General features: G+C 45.2%; 1 non-coding gene across 1 annotated transcript; it reads left to right on the top strand.

Moving 5' to 3' along the window:
• Positions 1 to 12068: 12068 nt before the first annotated feature.
• Positions 12069 to 12141, top strand: trnav-uac (transfer RNA valine (anticodon UAC)). The gene has a single exon. It is a non-coding gene; the product is annotated as a tRNA-Val (tRNA).
• The last annotated feature ends 12406 nt before the right edge of the window (positions 12142 to 24547 follow it).

Below are 24547 nucleotides of genomic sequence, written 5' to 3'. Positions count from 1 at the left end.
CCAGAACTAATGCAGAAACCCCTCTGCTGTTCTCGGGGTGACCAGCCACAGCCTGGATACACTAACGTCCCAACAGCTCATTGACTGTCGGAGTTGGACCGTGCGGTGCTTCAGAACACAGGTCGAAAAAGCAAAGTCACTGATTCCATCTCATGTGCTCCTCCGATCAAGAATAGCAACACACTAAAAATGTTTCAATAATGGTTACACCTTATCTCCACGTTTATCAAGCAGTTGGCTCGTTTGTCTAGGGGTGTGATTCTCGCTTCGGGGTTATTGCTTGAAATTTGCGAGAGGTCCCGGGTTCAAATCCCAGACAAACCCTAAGTTTACCGAAGAATTTTGAAATTGCATCAAACTTTTGCAAAGAAGGACTTGCATTTCTGCAACACCTTTCAGGAACTCATCACGCCCCAAAGCGCTTTGCATCCGTTGAGTTATGTTTGAAGTGTTGTCGTGTGGGGAAAGATGTGCCCATATCACCCCACACGAACCGCAACTCTTTGCGAAGGAGTTTGGTGCAAAAAATCAGGGGCCTCAGGGACTTGGACTTTCTATGAATGAGTTCTGCTTGTACCTGCGTTCAAGCTTGTAACAGTAACTGTGCTTGCATCTCACGTGAGCAGCGTGTAGCGGTTAGTGAGTAGGTGACCAGGTTGATGTGCGCCGCTTTCAATCTTTTAAATTTCACCAAACAAAGAAACAGTGAATCCAACTGTCCCTGTAAGCGACGGATTGAAGGGATCGGTGCTCCAAACAGAGCTGGAACACACGCAGTGCAGGAATAGGGTCCGCAACATTAAATGTCAGAGTTATTAAGCAGACAATAATTAAACATACACTTAATAGTACTTACACCCAAACCTTGCGAATGTTAGCCGAAGAATTCAAACACGTTACAGTTCCCAGCTCGGTGTGCACATTGATCAAACATTAATCGGATTCTAAACTATCTGTTCCATATGCCACATTTTATATCTTTTCCTTACCCCTGCTTCGTGAAATTGAAACTTTTAATAGTATTACCTAACACAACTGCACAACTTCTGATGGAAGGTCATTAACCTGAAACGTTAACTCTGTTTCTCTCTCCACAGATGCTGCCTGGCCTGCTCAGTGTTTCCAATATTTATTATTTTTATTCTCCAAACTTATCATCAGAGTATCACTTCCCTTGTCATCTAACTACGCTCCTTCCTGATATGTAGCCTTGTCCTACAAACCAGGCTCCTTTCTGATTATTCAGGCATTCATTGGAATTATAACTTCTGAACGATAACAATTATGTGAAGTATGTAACTATGTCATACTTGCCACCAGAGGGCGTGACTGTTGGAGTCCTAATGGTCACCTGCCCACACCTGCAGGGCCAGTATAAAAGGTTGGCTGCCATGTTGTTCAGGCACTCTGGAGTTGTAATAAAGAAGACTAAGATCACACTAAGTTTAGCTCACAGAACTCAGCCTCCTGGTGTTCTACTTTTCACAACAATTGGCGACGATTAACAGAATACAAACCTTCACACAACCATGGCTGCTGTTGGAATATTAGAGAGATTCATAGAGAGTGAAATAATTGAAGCAGCAAGCGGATCTCTGCCTGACACCGGGGAAACACGGAGACAGACCTTGGAGCAAAGGGGTATGGATGGAGTCGGCAAAACTTGAGGCATCTGATTCAGGACAGTCGCGGGGCGTGGAAATTCGGGAGTTTAATGACTTTGAAAGGAACATTTTTGTTTTGTGCCGTTTTGTTCAGAGAAATGTTTGTGAAAGGAATTTTTTGCAGGAAGGGATGCAGGATTTAACCTTTCGCCTTAGCACTTGTTTCTGGGAGTCAGGATCACATTTCGTGTCAATGTTATTCTTCCAGAATTAATATTTCATTTGCTGTTTGACAATAACCAGACCCTTGCTCCAAGGTCTGTCTCACTTTTTCCCCGATGTCAGGCAGAGATCCGCCTGCTGCCATGATTTATTTCATGTGACAGGACACAAAAGTTCAAAATCAACCTGCAGGTGGCCACACACAGCACTGAATAGTAATGATGGCCGAGTGGTCTAAGGTGATGTGTTCAGGTCATTATAGATAGTGTTCGAATCCTATTGCAGACATTTCTTATATTGAATCATTGGGCAGAACCCATTTGCTTTGTCACCACCAACTCCTTAAAAGTGCGATTCAGCAGTCCACCTGCTCGCTTAACATTTCCGTCTGACCTGGTGCTGAAATTTGTTCATTCTTTTGTAGAACGACAATTATGTATTTTGCCCTGAGCATGTGAGGAACTTTTCTCCCGATCTCATTGGGTTGAATTTTGTTAATCTGGTGCTGAAAGTGGAGATGTTTCCGCAGTGTAACGGTTAACACCTTCTAGTTTTTTGAGTTCATGCTCGACTTTCTCCTTGAGTGCATATGGTACTGAACGTGGCTTGTAGTAAACCAATCTAGCGTCCTTCTGTACCCTGACACTCGCCTTGAAGCCTTGGATCGGACTGTCCGTTTCGCAGAACACCTTTGGACACTTCTTGATAACCTCATCCGTTGATGAAAATCTCGCTTCCACACAGAAAATCTGACTACAATCCAGCTTCAGTGAGCTTAATCAATTTCTTCCTTGTAAGGCAGACTTGTCTCCCTTCACCACTATTCGAGGCAAGTTCTGAAATTAATCTTTATATTTCACCGATCGGTACAGTGATCTGACCAACCACAGGAATTTATTCTCCCGAGTAGCCTCGCAGCTCTATCATGGGTTTCTCCAGTTGGAAATCACGCAATTTGTCGCGGTACAGTTACTCCGGTATTACACTCACGGATGCACCCGTGTCAATTTCCATTGGTATCTTGAATCCAGCAACATCTATGTGGATTTTGATGCTTTCCGAATCACTGTCCGTTAAACTCGTGCTCCTGATGATGTGTAACTCTAACATCTCCTCGTCCTGTTGTTGGTCTTCTATACTATGAAGTCTCTTGGGATTTCGACTCAGAGCTTTGAACGCTGGACTCATCGCTTTAACAACAGGTTTAACCTTCAGGCGGCATGCCTTCATAAGATGCACAGTCTTTCTGTCGAAGAAACACTCTGCCTTCACGTGTGGACAACTTTGAGCAATGTGATGTCCCAGGCACCTACAGCATGACTTCAACGCTCTGGTCGAATTTGCAGTTTCTGACGCTTTGGGCACTGCTTGTAATACCCTCAAATGCTCTGATAATGACTCCACGAGAAATGTGTCGTTCTTTAACTGTAGTGACTTGAGTCCTTTATTGATAACCTTAATTGGTGGCCTGCCTTTTATACTAGGCCAGGCACACCTGTGCAGCTAAGCTACAAGTCTCCCACTGCAGTGCCCTCTGGTGGCACACCTTGTAATAGTACAAGCAGTAACCATGTAGAACACATGACAGGTGTCACTGTGGAACCGTTTCACTCACTCAAAGTTAGACGCACTACCGTGGGCGCCACGAGGTCTAGGTAGGCAGCCATTGACAATCAGGTTCATATATAAATAAAAATTAAATATATCGACATGCATCGTAATTGTTCCCTGGTGGTCGAGGGGTTAAGATCCGGTGCACTAACCTGGTTTGACATGTATCGTAGCTATTCCCTGGTGGTCGAGGGGTTAAGACCCGGCTCACAAACCTGGTTTCAATCCTCGATCAATTCATCGCATAAAAATAATTGAGGTCTGTTAGACGATTAATAATTGCTGTAATCACCATGAATACCAATACTCTCTGTGATAGACCGAGCTTGCAGACTATCTGGCTTCTCCTGCACTTTGCTGGGCACGTGTTTGGGGTTTAACTTTGTAAACTGTGTGAGTTCGCTGATCGCGGGGAGACGGTAGGAGCCTCTGTGGCCCCACTGTGAGGATGTGGATGTGAACACGGTGGCTGGGTGATCCGTGCCATTTCTGTAAAAGGCAGCGGAGGAGAAGGATTGAGAACTTTCAGTGTGGGACAGAAGTTGTTTCAGGTAAGCCAACACATTCCCGATCAGCACAGAGGGAGCTCACTGGTCAGCTCCTCGCTGTGGGGGCTGTTGTATAAGAGGTTTCTGTAGTGTAGTGGTTATCACATTTGCTTTACACGCGAAGTGTCCCTGGTTCAGTCCCAGGAAGAAACATTATGTTTAAACTTGCTGTGGATGAACAATCAGAGGCGAGTTTCGTCTCCCTGCAAATGCTGCCTGGCCTGCTGAGATTTCCAGCATTTGCTGTTTTTATTTGCTATTTATTCTCCTGGTAAAAGGGCTCCCTTATTCATTAATTGCTCTTTATTTCACCAATAAAAAGATAACTTTGAGTGAGATAAAAAGGATCCACCGGGGAACTTTTGCGTGTGAGGCCAACGTGATATCCGCTACACTGCTGCCCATCAAAGGGCGAGAAACCACTGCATATAAAGGATGAGCTGACAAATATCAGGGGCAGTGCAGTCTGGTCAATGTCAAACCCTCCTTTATTATTCAGCAGTGGCATGAACGGTAGTCAGACGCCACAAAGTTTAATTAAAGACACAAATACAAGTAACACTTGCAAATCTTTTCAGTGTAAAATTCTTTCACTTTATTTGAAATGCTACTGCGTTGAATCTGAAAATACACACGGTGGGATTTTATCTTCACTACTGATTGTAGTTTGTGTGCACGGTAGGAATAATCGGTGCTGATAAATTTGATAAAAGATGCCCCAGATTCGTGGTGTCATCGGCAATGAACACTTTCAACCAGAAAGCTAAAATACATTGCGTAAAATGGGTTAACATGCATAAGAACATAAGATCATGAGAAATAGGAGCAGGAGTGGTCCATACGGCCCCTCGAGCCTGCTCCACCATTTAATACAATCATGGCTGATCTGATAATGGACTCAGGTCCATTTGCCTGCCCGCTCCCCAAAGCACAGGCCAAATGATTGAAGTATGGAGTGTCCCTGAGTTAGCATTTGTTTGATTGTGTAAAGAAGGTGAGGGGTTAATTAATGATGGTTTCCCGTGAAAGCAAGAGAAAAGTTTTCGAACAAAGCATCCGGTGACTGTCAGATGAGCGCTGCTTTTGATGCCTGGTGGGAATGGGCAGGGATTTTAAAGCACCTTGTATTGCAGAACCTTCATATAGATGAACATCTCCAGCTCACTGTGTAGGCCTCGTGGTGCAACGGTGGTGTGTCTGACTCCAGATCAACAGGTTGTGTGTTGAAATCATGTTTGGGTATTGCTCTTTTGGATATTGTTCTTCTGGAATTAATATTTCCTTTGCTGTTTGGCAATAACCAGACCCTTGCTCCAAGGTCTGTCTCACTGTTTCCCCGGTGTCAGGCAGAGATACGCCTGCAACCCTCATTTATTTCATGTGACAGGACACAAAAGTTCAAAATCAACCTGCAGGTGGCCACACACAGCGCTGAATAGTCAGGATGGCCGGGCGGTCGAAGGTGCTGTGTTCAGGTCACTGTCTCCTCTACACGTGTGTTCAGCTTGAATTCCAATTCTAACAATAATTATCATTAAACGGAACACATTTGTTTGACACCACGGCCAACTCCTTCAAAGTGGGATTCAGCAGTTCAGCTGCTCGCTTAACATTTCCGTCTGACCTGGTGCTGGAGTTTGTTAAAGAGAGTCAGTGCAGAAGATTCAACCTTTCACCTTTTTCCTGAGCACCACCTTCTTACCTCAGGCCAGAAAGTCTCAAGCCGTACATTCCTGATCCTCACCACTCGCTGCTAAATGGCCAGCTCCTGTTCCGATGTGTAAAGTCTGGGAAACACGAGATCAATTCCAACCACACTCACAGCCTTCCTAAATAGAGCACCGTCATTCTATTCTCGTAAAACCATCTCCTGAAGTATCGGCCAGCTGTGTAGGTTAAAGCTCTGGTTATGTTCCTCGCATTGTGTCAATTGCAGTGTTTCCGTAGTGTAGTGGTTATCACATTCGCTTCACACGTGAAAAGTCCCCGCATCGCAACCGGGTGTGAACATTGATGAATTGAAGATTGGAAAAAATGAAATAATTGACATTAATGGTTCAATATTAACAAAGTTGGTTTTTGTTTCTGCTGAATGATTAAAAATAATAAATACCAGAAGTGGCATTTGGACCCTTGACTTCAAGATAGATTTTGAACTGAACATAGCACCTTCGACCGCTCGGCCATCCTGACTACTCACTGCTGTGTGTGGCCACCTGCAGATTGATTTGAAATTTTGTGTCCTGTGACAAGAAATAATTGAGGGCAGCAGGTGTATCTCTGCCAGACACCGGGGAAACAGTGAGACAGACCTTGGAGCAAGGGTCTGGTTATTGTCAAACAGCAAATGAAATATTAATTCTGGAAGAAAAATATCCAAAAATACACTGACCCGAACGTGATTTGAACACGCAACCTTCCGATCAGGAGTCAGACACACTACCGTTGCACCATAAGACTTACAGAGTGAATTGGAGATTTTTGACTATATGAAGCTTCTGCAATACAAGGGGCTTTAAAATCCCCGCCCATTCCCACCAGGTATCACAAACAGCGCTCACCGGACAGTCACCGTATGGTTTATTCGAAAACTTTTCTCTTTCTTTTACTGGAAACCATCATTAATTGACCCCTCAACTACATTTGCACAATCAAACAAATGCTAACTCAGGGACATTCCATACTTCAATCATTTGGCCTGTGCTTTGCATCTCAACTCGAAAACCATATCCCTTTTACTCACTGTATTTTAGCTTTCTGGTTCAAAGTCTTCAGGGATCTGGGGCAACTTTTATAAAATTTAGCAGCACCGGTTTTTCCTATCGTGCCCACAAAATAAAATCAGTAGTGAAGATAAAATCCCACCGTGCGTATTTTCAGATTCAATGCTGTCGGATTTCAAATAAAGTGAAAGAATTTTACAGTGAAAAGATTTGCAAGTGTTACTTGTATTTGTGTCTTTAATTAAACTTTGTGGCGTCTGACTCCCGTTCATGCCACTGCTGAATAAGAAAGGAAGGTTTGACGTTGCTCAGCTCATCCTTTATTTTCAGTGGTTTCTCACCCTTTGATGGGCTGCAGTGCAGCGGATATCACGTTGGCCTCACACGCAAAAGGTCCCCGGTGGATCCGTTTTCTCTCAGTCAAAGTTATCTATTTATTGAAGTGAAATAAAGTGCAATTAAGGAATAAGGGAGCCCTTTTACCAGGAGAAAAAATAGCAAATGCTAGAAAGCTCAGCAGATCAGGCAGCATTTGCCAGGAGACTAAACTCGGGATTGAAGCAGGAACCTTCCCCGTGTAAAGCAAACGTGATAACCACTACACTACAGAAACCTCTGGTACAATAACCCCAACAGAGGGGAGGTGACCAGTGACCTCCGTCTGTGCTGATCGGCATTGTGTGTTGGCTCACCGAAAACAACTTCTGTCCTGCACTGAATGTTCTCAATCCTTCTCCTCCGCTGCCCTTTACAGAAATGTCAGGGATCACCCAGCCACCGTGTTCACTTCCACATCCTCACAGTGGGGCCACAGAGGCTCCTACCTTTCTCTCCGCGATCAGCGAACTCACCCAGTTTACTAAATTAAACCCGGAATACATGCCCGGAAAAGTCAGATAGTCTGCAAGCTCGGTCTATCACAGAAAGTATTGGTATTCATGGTGGTTACTGCAATTATTAATCGTCTCACAGACCTCAATTAGTTTTATGCGATGAATTGATCGAGGATTGAAACCAGGTTAGTCCGCCGGGTCTTAATCGCTCGACCACCAGGGAACTGTTAGGATACATGTCGATATATTTATATATGTTTATATATGACACTGAATATCAACAGCTACCTACCTAGACCTCGTGCTGCCCACGGTAGTGTGTCTAACTTTGAGTGAGAGAAATTGTTCCACAGTGAGACCCATTTCATCTTTTGTTCCCTTTTAAACACTAGAAACTGAGACAGGGTAATAAATAGAGAAACCAAAGCACAGTGTTATAGACAAGAGGAAGAGAGAAGGGGAAAGATACTGTCCCCACCCAGAACTAATGCAGAAACCCCTCTGCTGTGCTCGGGGTGACCACACACAGCCTGGATACACTAACGTCCCAACAGCTCATTGACTGTCGGAGTTGGACCGTGCGGTGCTTCAGAACACAGGTCGAAAAAGCAAAGTCACTGATTCCATCACATGTGCTCCTCCGATCAAGAATAGCAACACACTAAAAATGTTTCAATACACCTTATCTCCACGTTTATCGAGCAGTTGGCTCGTTGGTCTAGGGGTATGATTCTCGCTTCGGGGTTATTGCTTGAAATTTGCGAGAGGTGCCTGGTTCAAATCCCGGACGAGCCCTCAGTTCACCCAAGAATTTTGAAATTGCATCAAACTTTTGCAAAAAAGGACTTGCATTTCTACAAAACCTTTCAGGAACTCATGACGCCCCAAAGCGCTTTGCATCCGTTGAGTTGTGTTTGAAGTGTTGTCGTGTGGGAAAAGATGTGCCCAAATCACCACACACGAACCGCAACTCGTTGCGAAGGAGTTTGGTGCAAAAATCAGGTGCATCAGGGACTTGGACTTTCTATGAATGAGTTCTGCTTGTACCTGCGTTCAAGCTTGTATCAGTAACTGTGCATCCATCTCACGGGAGCAGCGTGTAGCGGTTAGTGAGTAGGTGACCAGGTTGATGTGCGCCGCTTTCAATCTTTTAAATTTCACCAAACAAAGAAACGGTGAATCCAACTGTCCCTGAAAGCGACGGATTGAAGGGATCGGTGCTCCAAACAGAGCTGGAACACACGCAGTGCAGGAATAGGGTCCGCAACATTAAATGTCAGAGTTATGAAGCAGACAATAATGAAACATACACTTAATAGTACTTACACCCAAACCTTGCGAATGTTAGCCGAAGAACTCAAACACGTTGCAGTTTTCAGCTCGGTGTACAAATTGATCAAACATTAATCGGATTCAAAACTATCTGTTCCAAATGCCACATTTTATATATTTTCCTTACCCCTGCTTCGTGACAATTGAAACTTTTAATAGTATCACCTAACACAACTTCCCAACTTCTGATGGAAGGTCATTAACCTGAAACGTTAACTCTGTTTCTCTCTCCACAGCTGCTGCCTGACCTGCTCAGTGTTTCCAGTATTTACTCTTTTTATTCTCCAAACTTACCATCAGAGTATCACTTCCCTTGTCATCTAACTACGCTCCTTCCTGATATGTAGACTTGTCCTACAAACCAGGCTCCTTTCTGATGATTCAGGCATTCATTGGAATTATAACTTCTTAACGATAACAATTATGTGAAGTATGTAACTATGTCATACTTGCCACCAGAGGGCGTGACTTCTGGAGTCCTAATGGTCACCTGCCCACACCTGCAGGGCCAGTATAAAAGGTTGGCTGCCATGTTGTTCAGGCACTCTGGAGTTGTAATAAAGAAGACTAAGATCACACTATGTTTAGCTCACAGTACTCAGCCTCCTGGTGTTCTACTTTTCACAAGAATACAAACCTTCACACAACCATGGCTGCTGTTGGAATATTAGAGAGATTCATAGAGAGTGAAATAATTGAAAAAGCAGGCGGATCTCTGCCTGACACCGGGAAAACAGGGAGACAGACCTTGGTGCAAAGGGATATGGATGGAGTCGGCAAAACTTGAGGCATCTGATTCAGGAGAGTCGCGGGGCGTGGAAATTCGGGAGTTTAATGACTTTGAAAGGAACATTTTTGTTTTGTGACATTTTGTTCAGAGAAATGTTTGTGAAAGGAATGTTTTGCAGGAAGGGATGCAGCATTTATCCTTTTGCCTTAGCACTTGTTTCTGGCTGTCATGATCACATTTCGTTTCAATGTTATTCTTCCAGAATTAATATTTCATTTGGTGTTTGACAATAACCAGACCCTTGCTCCAAGGTCTGTCTCACTCTTTCCCCGGTGTCAGGCAGAGATCTGCCTGCTGCCCTGATTTATTTCATGTGACAGGACACAAAAGTTCAAAATCAACCTGCAGGTGGCCACACATAGCACTGAATAGTAATGATGGCCTAGTGGTCTAAGGTGATGTGTTCAGGTCTCTATAGATAGTGTTCAAATCCTATTGCAGACATTTTACATTGAATCATTCGGCAGAACCCATTTTCTTTGTCACCACCAACTCCTTAAAAGTGCGATTCAGCAGTCCACCTGATCGCTTAACATTTCTGTCTGACCTGGTGCTGAAAATTGTTCATTCTTTTGTAGAACGACAATTATTTATTTTGCCCTGAGCATGTGAGGAACTTTTCTCCCGATCTCTTTGGGTTTAATTTTGTTAATCTGGTGCTGAAAGTGGAGATGTTTCCGCAGTGTAACGGTTAACACCTTCTAGTTTTTTGAGTTCATGCTCAACTTTCTCCTTGAGTGCATATGGTACGGAACGGGGCTTGTAGTAAACCAATCTAGCGTCCTTCTTTACCCTGACACTCGCCTTGAAGCCTTGGATCGGACTGTCCGTTTCGCAGAACACCTTTGGATACTTCTTGATAACCTCATCCGTTGATGAAAATCTCGCTTCCACACAGAAAATCTGACTACAATCCAGCTTCAGTGAGCTTAATCAATTTCTTCCTTGTAAGGCAGACTTGTCTCTTTTCACTACTATTCGAGGCAAGTTCTGAAATTAATCTTTATATTTCACCGATCGGTACAGTGATATGACCAACCACAGGAATTTACTCTCCCGAGTAGCCTCGCTGCTCTATCTTGGGTTCTCCAGTTGGAAATCACGCAATTTGTCGCGGTACAGTGACTCTGGTATGATACTCACGGATGCACCCGTGTCAATTTCCATTGGTATCTTGAATCCAGCAACATCTATGTGGATTTTGATGCTTTCCGAATCACTGTCCTTTAAACTAGTGCTCCTGATGATGTGTAACTCTAACATCTCATCGTCCTGTTGTTGTTCTTCCATACTATGTAGTCTCTTGGGATTTCTACTCATAGCTTTGAACGCTGGACTCATAGCTTTAAAAATAGGTTTACCATTCAGTCGGCATGCCTTCGCAAGATGCCCAGTCTTTCTGTCGAAGAAACACTCTGCCTTCACGTGTGGAGAACTTTGAGCAATGTGTTGTCCCAGGCACCTACAGCATGACTTCGACGCTTTGATAGAATGTCCAGTTTCTTTGGCTTTTGGCTCCCTTGTTATACCTTCAAATGCTCTGATAATGACTCCACGAGACAATGTGTCGTTCTGTAACTGTCGTGACCTGAGTCCTTTATTGATAACCACAGAGTGAGGAATACACCTGGTCTCCTGCCTTTTATACTAGGCCAGGCACACCTGTGCAGGTAAGCTACAAGTCTCCCACTGCAGTGCCCTCTGGTGGCACACCTTGTAATAGTACAAGCAGCAACCATGTCGAACACATGACAGGTGTCACTGTGGAACCGTTTCTCTCACTCAAAGTTAGACGCACTACCGTGGGCGCAACGAGGTCTAGGTAGGTAGCCATTGACATTCAGGTTCATATATAAATATATATCAATATATCGACATGCATCGTAACTGTTCCCTGGTGGTCGAGGGGTTAAGATCCGGTGCACTAACCTGGTTCGACATGTATCGTAACTGTTCCCTGGTGGTCGAGGGATTTAGAACCGTCGCACTAACCTGGTTTCAATCCTCGATCAATTAATTGCAGAAAAATAATTGAGGTCTGTGAGTCGCTTAATAATTGCTGTAATCACCATGAATACCAATACTCTCTGTGATAGACCGAGATTACAGACTATCTGGTTTCTCCTGCACTTTGCCGGGCACGTGTTTGGGGTTTAACTTTGTAAACTGGGTGAGTTCGCTGATCGCGGGGAGACGGTAGGAGCCTCTGTGGCCCCACTGTGAGGATGTGGAAATGAACACCGTGGCTGGGTGATCCGTGACATTTCTGTAAAGGGCAGCGGAGGAGAAGGATTGAGAACTCTCAGTGTGGGACAGAATTTGTTTCAGGAGAGCCAACACATTCCCGATCAGCACAGAGGGAGCTCACTGGTCAGCTCCTCGCTGAGGGGGCTGTTATGCAAGAGGTTTCTGTAGTGTAGTGGTTATCACGTTTGCTTTACACGCAAAAGGTCCCAAGTTCAATCCCAGGCAGAAACATTATTTTTAAACTTGCTGTGAATGAACAATCGGAGGCGAGTTTAGTCTCCCTGCAAATGCTGCCTGACCTGCTGAGATTTCCAGCATTTGCTGTTTTTATTTGCTATTTATTCTCCTGGCAAAAGGGCTCCCTTATTCATTAATTGCTCTTTATTTCACCAATAAATAGATAACTTTGAGTGAGAGAAAACGGATCCACGGGGACCTTTTGCGTGTGAGGCCAAAGTGATATCCGCTACACTGCAGCCCATCAAAGGGCGAGAAACCACTGAATATAAAGGATGAGCTGACAAATATCAGGGGCAGTGCAGTCTGGTCAATGTCAAACCCTCCTTTCTTATTCAGCAGTGGCATGAACGGGAGTCAGACGCCAAAAATTTTAATTAAAGACACAAATACAAGTAACACTTGCAAATTTATTAGTGTAAAATTCTTTCACTTTATTTGAAATGCTACTGCGTTAAATCTGAAAATACACACGGTGGGATTTTATCTTCAATACTGATTGTATTTTCTATGCATGGTAGGAATAATCGGTGCTGATGAATTTGATAAAATTTGCACCAGATTCCTGGTGTCATCGGCAATGAACACTTTGAACCAGAAAGCTAAAAAAACAGTGAGTAAAATGGGTTAACATACATAAGAACATATGAAATAGGAGCAGGAGTGGGCCATACGGACCTCGATCCTGCTCCGCCATTTGATACGATCATGGCTGATCTGATCATGGACTCAGTTCCACTTCCCTGGTCGCTCCCCAAAGCACAAGCCAAATGATTGAAGTATGGGGTGTCCCTGAGTTAGCATTTGTTTGATTGTGCAAAAGAAGGTGAAGGGTTAATTAATGATGATTTCCTGTGAAAGCAAGAGAAAAGTTTTCGAACAAACCATCCGGTGACTGTCAGGTGAGCGCTGCTTGTGATACCTGGTGGGAATGGTCTGGGATTTTAAAGTCCCTTGTATTGCAGAATCCTCATATAGACGAACATCCCTTAACTACTGTGTAGACCTTGTGGTGCAACGGTAGTGCGCCTGACTCTAAATCAACGAGTTGCGTGTTTAAATCATGTCGTGGTCACTGTTCATTTAGCATTTGCTGTTTCACAAAATCCAGTCCCTTGCTGCAATGTCTGTCTCACTGGTTAGTAGTGGTCGGGTTGGGGACAGCATCAAAGAAGAAAGAAGGGATGTGTGCAGTGGTGGTACAGCAGTTATCATGGGTAATTTTATCTACATCGTGATTGAGCTAAACACATGGTAGTGATGTGTTGGAGGAGTATTTCATGGAGTGTATTATGGATGGTTTTCTCAACCCAGAAGAGATCTGGCCATTCTTGACTGGGTGATGTGTAATGAGAAGGGACTAATTATCAATCTTGTTGTGCGAGGCCCCTTGGGGACGAGTAATATAATATGGTAGAATTCTTCATTAAGATGGAGAGTGTCACAGTTATTTCAGAAACTGGGGTCCTGAACTTAAGGAAAGGTAACTTTGACGGTATGAGGTGTGCATTGGCTAGAATAGACTGGCCAATGATACTTAAAGGGTTGATGGTGGATAGGCAATGGCAAACATTTAAAGATCACACGGGTGACTTCAGCAATTGCACATCGCTGTCTGGAGTAAAAATAGAACGGAGAACGTTGCTCAACCGTGGCTAACAAGGGAAATTAAGGATATTGTTGAAACCAAGGAAGAGGAAAATAAATTGGCCAGAAAAAGGAACAAACCTGAGAACTGGGAGAAATTTTGAAATCAACAGAGGAGGACTAAGTGTTTCATGAGGAGGGGGGAAATGGATTTTGAGAGGAAGCTTGCTTGGAACATAACAACTGACTGCAAAAGCTTCTGTAAACATGTGAAGAGAAAAAGATTAGTGAAGACAACTGCAGGCCCCTTGCAGTCGGATTCAGGTGAATTTATATTGGGGAACAAAGAAATAGCAGACCAATTGACCAAATACTTCAGTTCCGTCTTCACGAAGGAAGACACGATAACCTTCCAAAAGTACTCGGGGACCGAGGGTCGAGTGAGAAGGAGTAACTGAAGGATATCCTTATGAGGTGGGAAATTGATGGGATTGAAGGATGATAAATTCCCGGGGCCTGATAGTCTGCATCCAAGAGTACTTAAGGAAGTCGCCCTAGAAATAGCGGATGCATTGGTGATCATTTTCCAACAGTGCATTGACTCGGGATCAGTTCCTATGGACTAGAGGGTAGCGAATGTATAACCACTTTTTAAGAAGGGAGGGAGAGAGAAAGCGGGTAATTATACACCGGTTAGCCTTAATCAGTCGTGGGGAAAATGTTGGAATCAATTATTAAGGATGAAATAGCAACGCATTTGGAAAGGAGTGACAGGATCGGTCCAAGTCAGCATGGATTTATGAAAGGGAAATCATGCTTGACAAATCTTCTGGAAATTTGGAGGCTGTAACGAGTAGAGTGGACAAGGGAGAACCAGTGGATGTGGTATATTTGGACTTTCAAAAGGTTGTTGACAAGGGTCCGCACAAGAGATTGCTGTGCAAAATCAAAGCACATGGTATTGGGGGTAATATACTGACGTGGATAGAGAACTGGTTGGCAGACAGAAAACAGAGAGTCGGGATAAAAGGGTCCTTTTCAGAATGGCAGGCAATGACTAGTGGAGTGCCGCAGGGCTCAGTGCTGGGACCCCAGCTCTTTACAATATACATCAATGATTTGGATGAAGGAATTGAGTGTAATATCTCCAGGTTTGCAGATGAAACAAAACTGGGTGGCGGTGTGAGCTGTGAGGGGGACGCTAAGAGACAGCAGGGTGATTTAGACAGGTTAGGTGAGTGGGCAAATTCATGGCAGATGCAGTATAATGTGGATAAATGTGAGGTTATCCACTTTGAGGGCTAAAACGTGAAGACAGAATATTATCTGAATGGTGGCAGATTAGGAAAAGGGGAGGTGCAATGAGACCTGGGTGTCATGGTTCATCAGTCACTGAAAGTTGGCATACAGGTACAGCAGGCAGGAAAAAGGTAAATGGTATTTTGGCCTTCATAGCTAGGGGATTTGAGTATAGGAGCAAGGATTTCTTATTGCAGTTGTACAGGGCCTTGGTGAGGCCTCAACTGGAATATTGTTTTCAATTTTGGTCTCCTAATCTGAGGAAGGACGTTCTTGCTATTGAGGGAGTGGAGCGAAGGTTCACCAGACTGATACCCGGGATGGCTGGACTGACATATGAGGAGAGACTGGATCAACTGGGCCTTTATACATTGGAGTTTAGAAGGATGAGAGGGGATCTCATCGAAACATATCAGATTCTGATGGGACAGGACTGGTTAGATGTGGATAGATTGTTCCCGATGCTGGGGAAGTTGGAGCAGGCTCGAGGGGCTAGATGGCCCACTCCTGTTCCTAATCCTTATGTTCTTATACCAATTGATTAACATTGAAACGAAATGTGACCTGACAGCCAGAAAGAAGTGTTGAGGCAGAAGGTTAAATGCTGCATCCTTTTCTGCAAAAAATTCCTTTCACAAACATTTCTGTGACCGAAACGACACAAAACAAAAATGTTCCTTTCAAAGTCAATAAACTCCCGTATTTCCGTGCCCCCTGAATCTCCTGAATTAGATGCCTCTAGATTTGCCGACTCAAATCATGTCCCTTTGCAATGTTCTGCTTCCACCCACACTATGAAATGCGCTACTAACTTATCGAATCATGGAATGGTTACAGCACGGAAGGCCATTAGGCCCGTCGAGACCGTATCGACTCTCAGCGTGTCCCACTCCCCCGCCCTTTCCCCGGAGCCCTGCAATTGTTTTTCCTTCAGACACTGATCCAACTCCCATCAGAAAGATAAGATTGCATCTGTCTCCACCGCCCTTTCAAGCCGTGCATCCCAGATCCTAACCACTCGCTCCTGTTCCTATGTGTAAAGTCTGGGAAACACGAGATCAATTCCTGCCACACTCACAGCCTTCCTAAATATAGCACCGTCATTCTATTCTCGTAAAACCAGCTCCTGAAGTATCGGCCAGCTGTGTAGGTTAAAGCTCTGGTTATGTTCCTAGCAGTATGTCAATCGCAATGTTTCTGTTGTGCAGTGGTTATCACGTTCGCCGAACACGCGAAAAATCCCCGGTTCGAAACCGGGTGGAAACATTTTCAACATTGTTCTATTATATATTAGAAAAAATGGAATAATTGACATTAATGTTTCAATATTAACAAAGTTGATGTTTGTTTCTGCTGATGTTAATAACCCTTCAACTAGGCTGGAGTTTAAATTTTGATATTTCTAATAACATTGTTGATATTTGATGTCTCCAAGATAAGAGAGACTAATTGATGTCCTGTTTCTGACTGCTCCATTTTTGATCGGGGCGGAGGAGTGGTGAGAGATCGTGGCCCAGGAGCGTCGTGATCGGGGCTCAACAGAGGCGAGGGCCCAGGGACAGCACGGGCCAGCCCACTCTGCGTTCGATGGATAGTCGGCGCATGTGTACACAATTGGTCCATGCTGCAGAGCTTGGTCAATGGTCGTCTTGGGTAATCCTTGCCTCTGGACCAAGACCAAGCTCTGTCAAGCCCGTGTGGTGTCTGGTGTGCAACGGTCACCCCACGTTAAAAAAATCCACCCACAGGCATCTTCCACCCTTCAGGATGTAGTTCGGGACCTAGATTGTCAGGTCCCTCATCGAAACACCTGTGAACTCATCCCTTTTTAGAGTGGAAACAAATCATCCTCGATACGAGGGACTGCCTAATACTATACTATCAACAAAATGCAGTGTCTCACAGCCCTGTTACTTTGGCTGGTTTCTCTGTACAGTTCTGTACACACACAAACTCTACACAGTGTCTCTCACTCCCTCCCATTTTCAGCCCTGACGGTGCAGAAAGCCCCTCTCAAAGCTGCACGTTCCAGCTGCTTTCAGTTGAGTTGTGAGAGATTATTAAAGGATCCTGCATCTCCGCCTCGCTTCACAACAGCAGATCGAAGCCGCAAACAACCCATCGACTGATCGCTCGTCCCCAGCTCCAGCGTGAGTGAGGCCAGGACTGTCATGTATTCAATCAGCATTGTAACCCATGTATAATCTGACCTAAGTTGTACACTGTGAGAACAATAACCACTATGTGGTGAACTTGTGGGAGACACTCCTAACCTGGACCTTCAGGTATAAAAGGGGAAGCTCCACTCACTTCCATCACTTGAGTGCTAAGAAATAAAGGACAGGTCACAGACTGACCTTCTCTGAAGCATGGGCCTCGTGTGCATTTACACTGTATAGTAAGGACGTATCAATGGCGATGAGAAACTGGGATTTAAACCACACGAGCATGGCCACTAGCTGAACCGACGAGAGGTACTGCATTAAGCAATGGTTGGGACAGAGATTCAACATTGTTAAAGCATCACACACTTCTCCAGGCAGCCAAGGGCAGTCAGGCATGCCCCAATATGTACCCATACCCAGAGGGGAAGTTCGACAGAGACAATGGCAAGCTGAACGGCGATTCACGTCATTGCAAGGGACAATGCGGCCAGTAATGGGGCCATCAACATCTGTATATGGTGCACTCAAGGACAATCATGGGGCAGTCAGTGACGATCGACTGGCAAGAGACCTTTTGTTTCCAACAGCAGCTCATGTTGGAGGCGTGGAGGCACGCACTCAGCCGGACTTTGCAGAGCTGAGCAAAATACCTGCAGAAATTGCAGAAATGAACACTTGGGGAAATCGCTGGAAGCTGAAGTTCAGCGAGTTCATGTGGAGCACGGATACAGTTCATACACCAGGACGCCACTGATAATGATGAAAGTGCTCCTCAATGGCATCCCAGTATCAGTGGAGATAGACACGTGGGCCAGCCAGTCCCTGATGGGTATCAAATAGTTCGAAAAGTTGTGGGCGTCCAAGGCCAGGAGGCCAAAATTATCGCCGATTGACGCACAGCTACGAACATACACAAAGGAGATCATTCCGGTGCTAGGCAGCGCCACAGTAGTCATGACCCATAAAGTTCGCTTGCTGTCATGAACTGGAAATTTGGCGAAGTCAATGCAATTTCCTCTGTGGAGCGAGTATCATGCTCACAGATCCTGGACAAATTTGACTCATTATTTCAACCCGGCACTTTCATTGGGGCCAAGGTAGTGATTCACATAAACCCGGACGCCAGGCCAGTACACCACAAGGCCAGGGCAGAACCGTATGTGATGCGGGAAACGACAGAAGGCGAATTGGACCGTCTGCTAAGGGAAGGCATCGTCTCCCCAGTCGAATTCAGTGACTGGGCGAGCCAGATTGTGCCGGTGCTCAAGGCGGATGGGTCGGTCAGGATATGTGGTGATTACAAGGCCACCATCAATCGCGTGTCACCCCAAGACCAGTATCCGCTACTGAAAGCGGAGGACCTCTTTGCGACGCTATCCGGTAGCAAACATTTTTCAAAATTAGACCTGACCTCAGCTGACATGACCCAGGAGCTGGCGAGTGAGCCTAAGAAGCTGACCACCATCACGACACACAAGGGATTGTTTGAGTACAACAGATGTCGGTTCGGGATTCGCTAGGTTGCTGCGATCTTACAATGAAATATGGAAAGCCTCCTCAAGTCGATTCCAGGGACGGTGGTTTTTCAGGACGACTTCCTCATCACGGGTTACGATACTGAGGAGCACCTCCACAACCTGGAGGAGGTGCTACGCAGACTGGACCTGATAGGGCTGCGACTGAATAAGGCGAAGTGCATCTTCACAGCTGCAGAGGGATAATTCCTGGGGTGGAGGGTAGCAGCAGACGGGATCAGCCCTACTGCCTCCAAAACGGAAGCGATCCAGAGAGAACCCAGACCCCGTAAAACGACGGAGCTGCATTCGTTCCTGGGGCTCCTGAACTATTTTGGTAACTTTCTTCCCAAATTGAGCAAACTGCTAGAGCTGCTACACGTGCTCCTATGCAAAGGTCGCGAATGTGTCTGGGGGGACAGCCAGGAAAGGACTTTTAATAGAGCACGCAATTTGTTATGTTCCAACACTCTGTTAACGCTATATGGCCCATGTAAGAAGCTTGTGTAACGATGCGTCGTCCGATGGTGTCGGATGTGTTGCAGCATGTCAATGCCAAGGGTCAGTTACAGCCGGTAGCTTAGGCCTCAGGAAGTCTGTCCCAGGCAGAAAGGGGATACGGGATGGTAGAAAAGGAAGCGCTCGCATGTGTATATGCAGTAAAGAAAATGCACAAATACCTGTTTGGCAGGAAATTTGAGCTGGAGACAGATCACAAACCCCTAACGTCCCTTTTGGCCGACAACAAGGCCATAAATGCAAACGCATCGGCCCGCATACAGAGGTGGGCACTAAAGTTAGCCGCCTATGACGACACAATTCGTCACAGACCGGGCACCAAAAACTGCGCCGATGCACTCAGCAGGCTCCCACTCGCCACCACTGAGGGGGCTACCGAGCATGGTGCTGAGATGGTCATGGCTGTTGAAGCATTCGGAAGTGAAGGCTCACCCGTGACAGCCCGTCAGATTAAAGTCTGGACAAATAGAGACCCGCTATTGTCTCTCGTCAAGAAATGTGTCCTGAATGGGGACTGGGCTGCCACGTACAGGGCATGTCCTGAGGAAGTTAAACTATTTCACCGGCGCAGGGATGAACTCTCGATTCAGGCCGATTACCTACTGTGGGGAAACTGCGTAGAAACCAGATGTGCAGAGAGATGTTCATCAGAGAACTCTACGATGAGCACCCGGGCATTGTCATGAGGAAGGCAATTGCCAAGTCACACCTTTGGTGTCCAGGGATAGACGCAGATCTGGAACTTTGTATTCGCAGGTGCAATACGTTTTCCCCAGCTGACTAATGCGCCAAGGGAAGCCCACCTTAGCCCCTGGTCCTGGCCCACCAAGCCTTGGGCACGCATACATGAGGACTACACAGGTCCTTTCAAAAATGTTTTTGGTTGTAGTCGACGCCTACTCCATAAGAAACATAAGTAACATAAGAATTAGGAAGAGGAGTAGGCCATCTTCCCCCTCGAGCATGCTCCGCCATTCAACAAGATCATGGCTGATCTGGCCGTGGACTCAGCTCCACTTACCCGCCCGTTCCCATAACCCTTAATTCCCTTAGTGGTTAAACATCTATCTATCTGTGACTTGAATACATTCAATGAGCTAGCCTCAACTGCTTCCTTGGGCAGATAATTCCACAGATTGACAAACCTCTGGGAGAAGAAATTCCTTCTCAACTCGGTATTAAATTGGCTCCCCCGTATTTTGAGGCTGTGCCTCCTAGTTCTAGTCTCCCCGACCAGTGGAAACAACCTCTCTGCCTCTATCTTGTCTATCCCTTTCATTATTTTAAATGTTTCTATGAGATCACCCCTCATCCTTCTGAACTCCACCGAGTAAATACCCAGTCTCCTCAATCTATCATCATAAGATAACCCCCTCATCTGCGGAACCAACGAGTGAATCGTCTCTGTAACCCCTCCAATGCCAGTATATCCTTCCTTAAGTAAGGTGACCAAAACTGCACGCAGTACTCCAGGTGCGGCCTCACCAATACCCTATACAGTTGCAGCAGGACCTCCCTGCTTTTGTACTCCATCCCATTCACTTTCCTGATTACCTGCTGCACCTGCAAACTTACTTTTGGGGATTCATGCACAAGAACCCCCAGGTCCCTCTGCACCGCAGCATGTTGTAATTTCTCCCTATTCAAATAATATTCCCTTTTACTGTTTTTTTTCCCAAGGTGGATGACTTCACACTTTCCGACATTGTATTCCATCTGCCAAACCTTAGCCCATTCGCTTAACCTATCCAAATCTCTTTGCAGCCTCTCTGTGTCCTCTACACAACTCGCTTTCCCACTAATCTTTGAGTCATCTGCAAATTCTTTTACACTACACTCTGTCCCCTCTTCCAGGTCATCTATGTATATTGCATACAGTTGTGGTCCTAGCACCGATCCGTGTGGCACACCACTAACCACTGATTTCCAACCTGAAAAGCACCTATTTATCCCGACTCTCTGCTTTCTGTTCGCCAGCCAAATCTCGATCCATGCTGATACATATCCTCTGACTCCGCGTACCTCTATCTTCGGACGTAACCTTTTCTGTGGTACCTTATCGAAAGCCTTTTGGAAATATAAATACACCATATCCATCGGTACACCTCTATCCACCATGCTCGTTATATCCTCAAAGACTTCCAGTAAATTAGTTAAACATGATTTCCCCTTCATGATTCCATGCTGTGTCTGCTTGAGTGCACTAAGCCTATCTCGATGTCCCGCTATTTCTTCCTTAATGATAGTTTCAATCATTTTCCCCACGACAGATGATAAACTACCCGGCTTATTGTTACCTGCCTTTTGTCTGCCCCCTTTTTTACACAGAGGCGTAACATTAGCTGCTTTCCAATCCACTGGTACCTCCCCAGAGTCCAGAGAATTTTGGAAGATTATAACGAATGCATCTGCTATAACTTCCGCCATCTCTTTTAATACCCTGGGATGCATTTCATCAGGACCAGGGAACTTGTCTACCTTGAGTCCCATTAACCTGTCCAGCACTACCCGCCTAGTGATAGTGATTGTCTCAAGGTCCTCCCTTCCCACATTCCTGTGACCAGCAATTTCTGGCATGGTGTTTGTGTCTTCCACTGTGAAGACCGAAGCAAAATAATTGTTTAAGATCTCAGCCATTTCCACATTTCCCATTATTAAATCCCCCTTCTCATCTTCTGAGGGACCAACATTTACTTTCGTCACTCATTGCCATTTTATATATCGGTAAAAGCTTTTACTATCTGTTTTTAAGTTTTGCGCAAGTTTAATTTCTTAATCTATCTTTCCTTTCTTTATTGCTTTCTTAGTCATTGTTTGCTGTCGTTTAACATTTTCCCAATCTTCTAGTTTTCCACTAACCTTGGCCACCTTATACGCATTGGTTTTTAATTTGATACTCTCCTTTATTCCCTTGGTTATCCACGGCAGGTTATCCCTTCTCTTACTGCCCTTCTTTTTCACTGGAATATATTTTAGTTGTGCACTATGAAAGAGCTCCTTCAAAGTCCTCTGCTGTACCTCAATTGTGCCACCGTTTAGTCTGTGTTCCCAGTCTACTTTAGCCAACTCTGCCCTCATCCCACTGTAGTCCCCTTTGTTTTCGCATTGTATGTTCGTTTGAGACATTACTTCCTCACCCTCAATCTATATTACAAATTCAACCAAACTGTGATCACTCATTCCGAGAGGATCTTTTACTAGGAGATCGTTTATTATTCCTGTCTCATTGCACAGGACCAGATCTAAGATAGCTTGCTCCCTTGTAGGTTCTGTAACATATTGTTCTCAGAAACAATCCTGTATGCATTGTATGAATTCCTCCTCCAGGCTACCCCGTGCGATTTGAATTGACCAATCAATCAACCAGGGAGGCAACATACCATCCTGGAGTCTCGGTTGCGGCCGCAGAAACGCCTATCAATCCCCTTACAATCGAATCCCCTATCACTATCGCTGTCCCACTCTTTTTCCTGCCCTTCTGTGCTGCAGAGCCAGCCATGGTGCCATGAACTTGGCTGCTGCTGCCCTCCCCTGATGAGTCATCCCCCTCAACAGCACTCGATGTGAGGCCAACGTGATATCCGCTACACTGCAGCCCATCAAAGGGCGAGAAACCACTGAATATAATGGATGAGCTCACAAATATCAGGGGCAGTGCAGTCTAGTCAATGTAAACCCTCCTTTCTTATTCAGCAGTGGCATGAATGGGAGTCAGACGCCACAAAGTTTAATTAAAGACACAAATACAAGCAACACTAGCAAATCTTTTCAGTGAAAAATTTATTTGAAATGCTGCTGCGTTGAATCTGAAAATACGCATGGTGGTATTTTATCTTCACTACTGATTATATTTTGTGTGCACGGTAGGAATAACCGGTGCTGTTAAATTTGATAAAAGTTGCCCCAGATTCGTGGTGTCATCGGCAATAAAGATTTTGAACCAGAAAGCTACAATACAGTGAGTGAAATGGGATATGGTTTTCGAGTTAAGATGCAAAGCACAAGACAAATGATTGAAGTATGGACTGTTCCTGAGTTAGCATTTGTTTGATTGTGCAAAAGAAGGTGAGGGGTTAATTTATGATGGTTTCCCGTGAAAGCAAAAGAAAAGTTTAAGAAGAAACTTTACGGTGCCTGTCAGGTGAGCGCTGCTTGTGATACCTGGTGGGAATGGGCGGAGATTTTAAAGCCCCTTGTATTACAGAACCTTCATATAGACAAGCATCTCCAGTTCACTGTGTAGGTCTGATGGAGCAACGGTAGTGTGTCTGACTTCAGATCCGAAGGTTACGTGTTCAAATCACGTCGTGGTCACTTTGATTGAATTGATAGCTCTTCAGCAACAAGTGATGTGTGTGTCCCTCGTAACAGCCCGTGGAGCACAGAGTCATGTGTTTCGGAGCTGCTCGATGTGAACCTCGACAAAACCACTGCTTCTGTGTCCAAACTGGGTTTCCTGATGGTCGAGTGGTTAGTATTTAGCGCTCACACCGCCGCGGCCCCGGTTCGATTTGCGGTCAGGGAAATTGTACTTTTAATTCAAAACCTTATTAAAAATAGTTCATCTATTTTACACATCTTTATGCATCTCCTATGCAAAAAAAAAGAACCATTGATTTAAACATCATTAATTAATTCATAAAATTCTATTGTCATATGATATATTTTGCTCTGAGCAGATGAGGAGCATTTGTGCCGATTCCATTGGGTGTAATTCTGGTAATCTGGTGCTGAAAGTGGAGATGTTTCCGCAGTGTACCGCCAATCATAGACACCATCAGAGGAAGTCTCTCAGGATCGAGGAGGACTTGCTTCCATCCAAAAGTGAGTCCTTTGATGGCTGAACAGTCCGATAGGAGAGCCACAGAACCTGTTACAGGTGGGACAGACATACGTCGAGGGAAGGGGTCGGTGGGACTGGTTTGCCGCGTGCTCCTTCCGCTGCCTGCGCTTGGTCTCTTCATGCTCCTTGCGTCGAGACTCAAAGAGCTCAACGCCCTACCGGATGGACTTTCTCCACCTCGCGCGGTCTGCGGCCAGGGTCTCCCAGGTGTCAGTTGTGATGTCGCACATTACCAGGGAGACTTTGAGGGTGTCCTTGTAACGTTTCCGCTGTACTTCTTTGGCTCGTTTACCCTGAAGGAGCTAATCATAAACACGTAAGGATTCGGGGCCGGAGTTGGCTATTCGTCGCTTCGAGCCTGGTTCACCATTCAAGAAGACCCTGGCAGTTCTTCAACAGCAAGATTCGACATCTGGGGCGGTGCCAACAGGCGCCTGGCTGCAATGAGTGATAAAAACCTGCGTTGGACAGAA

Source organism: Pristiophorus japonicus, unplaced genomic scaffold (assembly GCF_044704955.1).
Source record: "Pristiophorus japonicus isolate sPriJap1 unplaced genomic scaffold, sPriJap1.hap1 HAP1_SCAFFOLD_110, whole genome shotgun sequence".
Lineage (NCBI taxonomy): Eukaryota > Metazoa > Chordata > Chondrichthyes > Pristiophoridae > Pristiophorus > Pristiophorus japonicus.
The sequence above is the reverse complement of the archived record's forward strand: the minus strand, read 5'-3'. Positions and strand labels throughout refer to the sequence as shown.